This window comes from Medicago sativa, chromosome 5 (genome assembly GCF_051527215.1).
Source record: "Medicago sativa cultivar Bolivia chromosome 5, Bolivia_mono, whole genome shotgun sequence".
In the NCBI taxonomy this organism is placed as follows: Eukaryota; Viridiplantae; Streptophyta; class Magnoliopsida; order Fabales; family Fabaceae; genus Medicago; species Medicago sativa.
Window position 1 is genome coordinate 4000578 of NC_140753.1, and position 10779 is coordinate 4011356.

At 28.4% G+C, this 10779-nt stretch overlaps 2 long non-coding RNA genes across 4 annotated transcripts; one reads left to right on the forward strand and one right to left on the reverse strand.

The window, feature by feature from the left end:
• Positions 1 to 1696: 1696 nt before the first annotated feature.
• On the reverse strand, positions 1697 to 3880 carry LOC146919275 (uncharacterized). 3 transcript variants are annotated; one of them, XR_015011409.1, is made up of 4 exons: positions 3431 to 3869; positions 2788 to 2838; positions 2189 to 2281; positions 1697 to 2086 (listed from the first exon to the last, which is right to left on the reverse strand). It is a non-coding gene; the product is annotated as an uncharacterized LOC146919275 (long non-coding RNA). The 3 variants fall into 3 exon arrangements; XR_015011411.1 differs by having other exon boundaries at positions 2030 to 2086; positions 2741 to 2838; positions 3431 to 3879; XR_015011410.1 differs by having other exon boundaries at positions 2030 to 2281; positions 2741 to 2838; positions 3431 to 3880.
• LOC146919276 (uncharacterized) lies at positions 2170 to 3990 on the forward strand. Its single transcript, XR_015011412.1, has 2 exons — positions 2170 to 2304; positions 2400 to 3990. It is a non-coding gene; the product is annotated as an uncharacterized LOC146919276 (long non-coding RNA).
• The last annotated feature ends 6789 nt before the right edge of the window (positions 3991 to 10779 follow it).

Genomic DNA, 10779 nt, shown 5'->3' on the forward strand with positions numbered 1-10779 from the left:
TACAAATACTCTTAAAAGTTAAAACAGTCAACTATTCCCTAAAGTGTGTATTTTTATTGGACGGGAAGTAGTGTAATTCTCCACCCATGAAACTCCATCACCATCACCATCTGTTCACTTGTTTTTAAAATATTTTTGGCTCTAACCCTGATTTCGATATGTGGTTGAGATTTTACATGAGGAATTTCCACAAGAGACAAACCCAGTCCTAGTCAATACATAGGAAAAGTGATATTAGGTGTTTGGGTCTACGGACAAATCGTTTTTGAATAAATTTATTCTACAAACCCAGTCCTAGTCAATACATAGGAAAAGTGATATTAGGTGTTTGGGTCTACGGACAAATCGTTTTTGAATAAATTTATTCTAGGTAGATAAAAGTGAATGAATCTAAAAAGTTGGCTTAATAGGTCATTTGGTCCCTCAAATAGTTTTCAGTTTTCATTTTGGTCCCATAAGTAATAAAACTCATGTTTTGGTCCCTTAAGTTCACCTCCGTCGGTCAAATAAATCTTTTCCGTCAAAACATGAAACTTCCGTTAGTTTTTGCCACGTGGCCAAATCCTACGTGACTGATGCTTTTCATCCTCCTCCACCATTATGGCCACCATGGACGCACCTAACACTTCCCTCAATTAACCCAGAACAACAACATCAACAAATTCAATTCATAGAACAACAACAACCGTAAAGCAACATCAATTCTCCATTCATATAGAACAATAACATCAATTCACCAACCGTAAAACAACATTCAATTCACCAACCGTAAAGCAAAAAAAAATCAATTCATAGAACAACAACATCAAAAAATTCATGGATTGAATTGAAACAACAACAACATCATAGAACAACAACATCAACACCGGATTGAATCGAAACATGGCTATTGCAGAAAAAAGATTCGAATTACAACAACAACATCTCTGGATCTCTTTCACCTTCTTCTTGTTCGTGTTTCTTCTTCTTCTTCTTGTTCGTATTTCTTTAAGCTCACATCTAAAACCCAAAAAAGGGTTTCAAGAGAAGAGGGTTTTAAGAGATGAAGTGTAGGCACATAACCAACTCAGATTTGAAGGTTTCTTTCTCTCTCTTCATTCTTCTTCTTCGAATCTGGAATTCAAACTTTATTTTGCTTTGTTGTTGGGATTCGAATATGAAATTGAGAGAAGATGTGACTATGGTGGAATGAATGATTTTAGTTGTGAGAATATGAAATTATGCTGCATCCAATCATAATTTCGGGAGAAGAAGGAGGAAATGAAAGAGAATGAAGTGGTTGTGAGTGAAGGGAAGATGTTCTGTCTTCTTTGAAGTTGCTGATGTTGGTGAAGTTAACACTGGTGTTTGGAGTGAGATGGAAAAGAGAAGAAAAATTAAAAGAGAATAAAGGGTTTGAGAGATACATTAAAAATTCTGGATTTTTTTAATTTGAGTGATGACAGTGTTTAAAATTCTGGATATTGAAAATTTTGGATTTTTTTAATCCTTCTTAATATAAGAAAAAAAGATGCTGTGGAAAAAACAAATTTAACCCATGCTAACCTTCTGCCACGCCATCAATTTAAGGGTAAAATGTGTCTAAAATTTATCTTTTGCAACTAAATCAGTACAATTGATATTGTTTTGCTTTAATGATGTCATAGTGTTTTGGTTTGGTTCAATTGCTCATGAGAAATAAGCTATACTTCCAGTGTAACTAAAAAGCTTACCTGTATATTCATAGATCAACTAATAGTTTCATTGCTTTTAAACATTTCCCATTTTTCAATGTCAGCCAGCACTTACCTATTGTCCTATCACACAATTCAAATTTCGAAACTCCCCCCTAAATTTTAAAACACCAACCTTTTGAAATCATATATTCAAAATCACTTTCAACAATTTTTTCATTCTCACTTTTCTGTTTCCAAAAACAGGTGAGAGAAGATAAATAATAAGAAAGATCAAGTTCTATATTTTTTCTTCTACTCTTCAATTTTATTTTGTGGGTTTTCAAACTTTCTAATCTCCATCTTCTCCTCTTTAATTTTATTTTGCAGGAAACGTGACAGTTCTTTACTCATCAAATCAAGTAGTTGAAGTGCTGCAAAAACATGATATTCAAAGTGTCTACAAGTTCAGATCTACAAGTTCATTTGATGTTTAAAGTGTCTAAAATTTACTCTTTTCTTTATCTAACATATACCTTTTCATTATTTGTATTTATGAAAACTACAATTTTTTGATCTAGAAATGTTATTGCAGGAAAGTTGAACGCAGTTCTTGTCTCTTCATCAATCTACAAACAAAGAAAAGAGACAAGTAAGTAAATGATGAGAATTACTAAATTACTAATTGGTTTAATACATAAATCCTCAACAAAATAAATTACTAATTTTTGTATTAATTTCTTGCAGCAAAGTCAAATGATGTTCAAGTCTCTTCAACAAACTACAAACAAAGACATTATTTATTAATAATAAATTGAATACCTTAATTTTATTTTGCAGTGTTACATTCAAAAAAATTATTATTTTAAACACCGTCCAAAAAAAATATTATTGTTCTTTAGATTAAATTAAGAAGATTACGAAGAAACATAGAACCAAAATATCCATTATGTGAAACAAAAATCTTATCAACCTAACTTTTTTAGATCTATAGATAATATATTAAAATAACATTATTGTTCTTTAAATTAAGAAGATGTTGAAGAAGAAACATAGATCCAAAAACATTTTCAAGAAGAAAATCTTACACTTTTCCTATTAAGAGTTTTTGTTCACTTTTTCCTATTGTATGTACCTCTTTTTGCAGCTGATTTAAAAGTTGCTCTCCTACTGTGGACAGGATGTTCTGCAAAATAAAAATAACAAATGTTTTAATTTTTTTTCCAAACCAACAAAAAAATACCACAATATCTGGGTATACATACTTTTTTGAGAGAAAAAAAAATAAACGGAATAATAAATATCAAAATTTAAGATGAATTATTAATTTTTTTCTTAATGTTTTTTCAAAAATGAGTTTTTTTTTATAGATATTTTTAAAAATTCGTTAAAATCTAATTTTCATTTAAAGCATAGAAACAAAATATTAACTACTATTTACCCATGAAGTTCAAAAATAAATTATTTCTTTTTGGTAGAAGTAAATAGTTTCTTTTTATTGATTTTATTATAGAGTTTTTTTGTTGGTATCAGATTTCTGATATTAAACACAAAAAAAATAGATTTTTTTTTACAAAAACAAAAAAAATTGATTGTTGAAAACAATATTTACCAGCAAAACAAAATTTTATTTTTGTTGTTGAGTGATAACCAATTTTGTTTCATCATAAGAAACACAGATACCAATCAAACCCTTTATTTTCTTTTGACGCATGTGATTTTATTGTTGCATGTATTAAACAATGAAGAAATCAGTTTCAGATGAACATAAAACTGACCTTAAAAGGCATATAAGAGGTGAAACCACCGGTTTCTGATATGGTGGTTTCCGGCACGGCGGTTTCCAGCACGGTGGTTTCCGGCATACTTGCTATGATTAAAAAAAACATGTGCTTTGTAGAGGAAATAGAATAGAGTATTTATGTAGTCAAAGTTCTTTGAGAAAAGATTTGTGGTGGTCAAGATCTAAGTTACAAGTTGGTGATGGTGAAAATTAAAAATATCTCTATAAATAGATTTGATAGATAGAGGAGGAAGAAGTAATGGAGATGGTGGTGCACGGTGGCGGCTACGGTATGAGTGTAGAAAGATAGAGGAGGAAGAAGCGATGAAGTTGGTGGTGGCATGGTGGCGGCTAGGGTGGGAGTAGAGAAGAGAGAAAATGTTTCTGTGATTTTTTGAGGAGAGAGAAAACAAAAGGATAAATGAATTGTTACTGATCCCACCCATTGAAAACTCAAGAGTAAATTTCATTTTCTATGCGTGGGGGCCACCATTTTGGACTTCAAACAACAATTAAATTGAGTTAAATTTCTTTTTTAAGGAAATTAAATTGAGTTAATTGTAGATTTATACATTGGTTAAATTCGTTAATATTTTGGTCAAACTACAAGCTTAAAAAATGCGGTTCAGAATGCAAAAATAAATTTAATAAATTTCTATGACTTTTTTTTTTGAAGGATAATTTCTATGACTTACATATCAAAATAAATTATATATTTATATCGGTATCTAAAATATATATATATATATGTAAAAAATGTTCACGCTTGAATATTTAAAATTATTATACAAATGAAAAGTTGCCGCGTGTAAAACAATTACTCCCTCTGTCTCAAATTGTATGACGTTTTGGCCATTTTAGTTTGTCAATAACAATTGTATGACATTTTGGGCATTTTAGTTTTGTTCTTAATAAATAATATGGGAAACATAAATGAAATAATTGAAAGAAGAGAAAATAATAAATAGTTAAGGTCTTTCAAAAAAATAAATAGTTAAGGTTATTATGGGAAAAGTAACATTAATGTTGCATTGATATTGTAAAACCACATATAATTTGGGACAACTTTTTTTCCTAAAGCCACGTACAATTTGGGACGGAGGGAGTACTATACATGGGACAAGTCATTGTTAATACGAATTTTAAAATAACGTATTATGCACATGATATGATGTCAATTTCAAAATGTTAAAAATAATTATTATACACATGACATGTTGTCATTGATAAAAATAAATAAAAATATTTTCGACACATGGGTCAAGTTGTCACTAATACAAATTTAAAAATGATTGTTATTGATGAAACGAGTTGTCAATGCTCAAAATTTTAAAATAATTATTATGCACGGGCTAAGTCGTCAATGCAATTAATTTTAAAATAATTATTATCCCCAAGAAAAGTTGTCACTACTAAAAAGTTAAAAATAGTTACAATACACGAGACATGTCGTCTCTGCTATTAATTTTAAAGTAGATTTTTTTTAACAATAAAAAATGGGATATATATTAACCACAAAATTTTTAAAGTAAATATTGTGCACGGGCTAAGTCGCCACTGATACAAATTTTAAAATAATTGTTATAAACTAGACAAGTTGTCAATGCTCAAAAATTAAAATTAATTATTATACACGGGAAATTAAATTATCATTGACATTTAAATTATAAAAAAATGAATTATTTTTTCTTAAATGGTGGTTCAAAATTAATATATCATACAAATATGTATTTATGTTAAAATAGATCAAAGTGTAATGCATATTAAATATTTAAGAGATGGGGTTGTAATTCAAGCATCTTATAAGGGAGCGAGTATAAATTTTACTTTTTAAGGGAGGGGAGTCTATATTTTACCATAACTGAGAAGGGAAGTGTAATTCAGACATTTTTTAGGGGAGAGTAGTGTAATTTACTTTAAAAATAATTATTAGACACTATACATGTTTTCATTGATAAAAAATTTAAAATAATTATTACACATGGCCTAAGTCGCCGCTGATATAAATTTCAAAAAAATTCATATAAACATGAGAAGTTGTCGCTACTAGATTTACAGACAAAGTTGCCATTTATAAAAGAATAACATTATTTCACTTCAGTTTTACAATAATATTGAACACTTATCAACTAAAATGCATGAGATATGTGAACATTGACTAAAATTTCATAGGTGATTGAAATTCATGGGTGAAGTAGCATTGACTAAGATTTCAGAAGTAACATATATGCACCAGAAAAGTTGTCACTAACTAAACTAACTTTGATACACGGAAACAATTGTTATTTGTAAAATTTTGTTCATGTTAAAATGTTCCTGCTATTTATAATATCATCTCGCTTCGATTCTATAATGATATTGAACTCTCATAAACTAAAATGCACGGGATAAGTGGACACTCAATAAAATTTTAGAAATAAATAAATGCACGGGGTAAGTTGTGATTGACCAAACTAACTTGATTTACAGTATATGTTGTCATTTATAAAAAAAAAAATATAAATGACATTAAACGCTAATAAACTAAAATACACGGGATAAGTGGACCTCAATTCAATTTTACAATGACATTAAACACTTAAAAATTAAAATACGCGGGATAAGTGGACCTCAATTCAATTCTACGATGATATTAAACACTTATAAACTAAAATACACGGGATAAGTGGACATTGACTAAAATTTCAGAAATAAGTCAAATACACGGGATAAGTTGACATTAACTAAACCAACCTTGATTTACAACACAAGTTTTCATTTATAAAATAACTTTCCTGCTAAAATGTTTAAACTGTTTAGAATATCATCACCTCAATTCAATTATACAATGATATTAAACACGTATAAACTAAAATACACGAGATAAGTGGACATTGACTAAAATTTCCGAAATAAGTCAAATACACATGATAAGTTGAAATTAACTAAACCAACCTTGATTTACATGACAAGTTGTCATTTATAAAATAACTTTCATGCTAAAATGTTTAAGCTGTTTAGAATATCATCACCTCACTTCAATTCTATAACGATACGGAATATTTATCAACTAAAATGCACGGAATAAGTGGATATATATAAAAATTTCATACATAACTAATATGCTTGGGAGAAGCGAGCATTGACTAAAATTGTAGAAATAACTTGAATGCATGAGGATAAACTATCACCAATTAAACTAACTTTGATACACATAACTAATTGTTATTTATACAAACATTGATTCTGCTAAAACATTTATGCTATTTTATCATATCACCTTACTTCAAATCTATAATGATATATTCAACTCTCATAAATTAAAATGCACGGGATAAGTGGACATTCACTAAAATTTTAGAAATAAGTGAAATACACGGGATAAGTTGACATTGACTAAACTTACCTTGATTTACAAGACAAGTTGTCATTTATAAAATAAAAAAAACATTGTTCCTGCTAAAATGTTTAAACTGTTTAGAATATCATGACCTCAATTCAATTCTACAATGATATTAAACACTTATAAACTAAAATACACGGGATAAGTTGTCATTGACTAAACTAACTTTGATACACTGAAACAATTGTTATTTATAAAAAGTTGTTCATTTTATAATATCACCTTCAATTCGATTATATAATGATATTGAACCCTCATAAACTAAACTGCACGAGGATAGTGTGCATTGAATAAAATTTTAGAAGATACACATGATAAGTTGTGATTGACTAAACTAACCTTTATTTACAGGACAAGTTGTCATTTATAATAAATTGTTCATGCTAAAACTTTTAAACTATTTACGATATCATCACCTCAATTCAATTCTATAATGATATTGCACACTTATCATCTAAAATGTAGGCGATAAGTGGATATTGATTAAATTTTCGTAGATAACTAATATGCATGGAAGAATTGAGCATTAAAATTTTAGAAGTAACATAAATGTACGAGTATAAACTATCACTAACTAAACTAACTTTGATACACAAAATCAGTTGTTATTTATAAAAAAAAATGTTCCAACTAAAACGTTCATACTATTTATTATATCAACTTACTTCAATTCTATAATGATATATTCAACCCTCATAAACTAAAATGCACGGGATAAGCGTGCGTTGACTAAAATTTCATAAATAATTCAAATACACGGGATAAATTGTCATTGACTAAACTAACCTTTATTTACAGGACAAATTGTCATTTATAAAAAAAAAAAAACTGCTAAAACTTTTTAACTATTTAGAATGTCATCACCTCAATTCAATTCTACAATGATATTGAACACTTGTCATCTAAAATGCACGGGATAAGTGGACATTGAATACAATTTCGTAGATAACTGAAATTCATGGTAGAAGTGGACATTGACTAAAATTTTAAAAGTAACACAAATTCACGGGATAAGTTGCCGCTAACTAAACTAACTTTGATACATGATATTTATAAAAAAGTGTTCCTGCAAAAACGTTCAAGCTATTTATAATGTCACCTCACTTCGATTCTATAATGATATTGAACCTTGATAAACTAAAATGCACGGGATAAATGAACGCTGACTAAAATTTCAAAAATAAATCAAATACACAAGATAAGTTGTCATTGACTAAACTAGCCTTGATTTAAACAACAAACTGTCATTTATAAAAAAAATGTTCCTGCTAAAATGTTTAAACTATTTAGAATATCATCACCTCAATTCAATTCTAAAATGATATTCAACACCTATCGACTAAAATGCACGAGATAAGTGGGTATTCATTAAAAAAATTGTAGATTCTGAAATACTTTGGAGAAGTGGGTATCGACTAAAATTTCAAAAGTAACGTAAACTAACTTTGATACAGAAAATTCGTTGTTATCTATAAAAAAATTGTTCTTTCTATTTATAATATCACCACATTTCAATTCTATAAAGATATTGAACCCCCATAAACTAAAATGCACGGGATAAGTTACCATTGACTAAAATTTCTTAAATAAAATAAAACACACGAGATAAGTTGTCATTGACTAAACTAACATTGTTTTATAGGACAAGTTGTTAGTTATTAAATTAAAAATTGTTCCAGCTAAATCGTTTTAAACTATTTAGAATATCATCAATGTGACAATTCATTACTAATACATATGATAAAATTATTATTATACACAGGACAAGTTATCATTCCTTAAAAGTTTAAATAATAATTATACACCAAACATTTTGTCACCGATAAAATTTTAAAATGATTATTATACACATGACCAAGTTGACAAACATATTCTAAAATTATATAAGTCGATATTTTTTTTGATAAAAATATATAAATTGATATTATTATTGTTAACTTGCATATAAAAAGTAATGATAGTATCTTTTCTTAAAAATAAGCAATGACTTTATCTAATTCCTATACTTTTCAAAGTTAATATTAATTAACTTTTAAATGGTCTAAATTTAAACTGTTCACAAGTACATAATGTCGAATTCAAACTGCATAAAATCATCCACGACCAACCAGTACCCGTGCGGATGCACGGGTATGTTACTAGTTTGAGATATATTAAAATCGAATTCCATTGTTGATGTTTTGTGTTGTTGATAGTTGTTGTTGTTGTTTTTGAATTTTTTATGGGTTTTTTTTATGAATGTTATTGAAGATTATGAGGATGATGATGAAGAAAGTAGTTTGGTTTGGTTTGTGATGAATTTGATAAATTCTGGGTTTTTATTTTTAATTTTTTATGAATGTTCTTGAAGACTGTATGAAGAAGTTGGGGAAGAAGATGAAGAAATGAAAAAAAACAATTAAGTGTTGATGATTCACTAAAAGATACAGTAGACTTGCATGATCCAACGGTCCTCTCTCTTAAAAAAAGATCAAAAGGTTAAAATTGAAAAAATTAATAAGGTCTATGGTTGACTATCTACCATGTTGGTCCACCATAGACATTTGGGGTTAAAGTTAACACCCATGGGTTTATTTGACCGACGGAGGTGAACTTGAGGGACCAAAACATGAGTTTTATTACTTATGGGACCAAAATGAAAATTGGAGATTATTTGAGAGACCAAATGACCTATTAAGCCTAAAAAGTTTTATGTTTGTATTATTTGTATGCGAAACGTCTTTTTACTCTTTATATTACGTTGATGTATCCAGATTATCAACAATATTTAATAGAAATTTTGTTCGTAAATTACAAATGATATTTTATATAATTTTTTTTATCTAGATTAAAATTATAAGTATGTCCATTTGTGAATTTCAAATGTAACAAACTCAACAACACATGTTTATCTTTTTCAATTATAGCAATAATATATCAATTTTTTTTAATAACACCAACAATATAACATTATTATAAGAATTTTTTTTAAAAGTATAATTGGAATAACAAAAAAGTCGGACCAAAATCTCCACAAAATCCTCTATTTTCTTTATATATTAGTATAGATATAAGAATCAGTTTCAACAATTTTTAAGAGTCAAAAACATAATTCCGATCTCACTATTCTTTTTTATAAACACAATTTCTAGTAAGGAAATGGTGTCTAATTCAAGGCAAGGTAAACCTTAGAACTAAGTAATTTGCAAATGAATTTACATTTACCTCCTCCAGGAGCACTAATAGAGCTGGAACACAAAATCTCTAAGATTTATATTTACCTCCATTCAAAGGTAAAAGTAAGGTTGAACCCCAAAAATACCACTTTAACAAACCCTAGGAAGGTATGTTTAGATGAGGGTTTGAAAAGATAGATGCAGTGGCGGAGCCACTTGGGGACAGAGGTTGCTCATGGCCTACCCATTAATTATGGGAGATTACTATTTTACCTTTGCCTTAACATAAAAATTACAATCATGCAACCATCAGTTTTTTCCCTAAAACACATAAACTTTTCTCCTCCCTGGATGTGATTGCGACACTGCTTTCCTCCATTCCATTTATTTGAAACTGTTTTCTTAAAGAGGAATGACATTTTGACATCTAATTTTAAACAACTTTTTAGGGACAACCTTTTTCCTTCATTCTTATTGGACAATAACAATAGAGAGAGAAAAAGGAAGAGAAAGAATAAAGGTATAATGAGAGTAGGAAAGAGAGTTGTCACAAAAGTTGTTGAAAATTGGTTGTCAAAATATCATTCATCTTTCTTAAACCATATAAATTGGTTAAAAGTGCTTCATTAAGAGTCTTAGCACTATAATTATGAAAGTTTTAGTACTTCATTAACACAGTTAGTAGTATCTTAAATTGGTTGTTACTAGATACAAAACTGTAATTATGAGTTATATTATATATATAATTTTGATAAATTTGTTTTTGTTTCTTTGCATCAGAAAAGTTAAGACGAAGAGTTGAAGCAT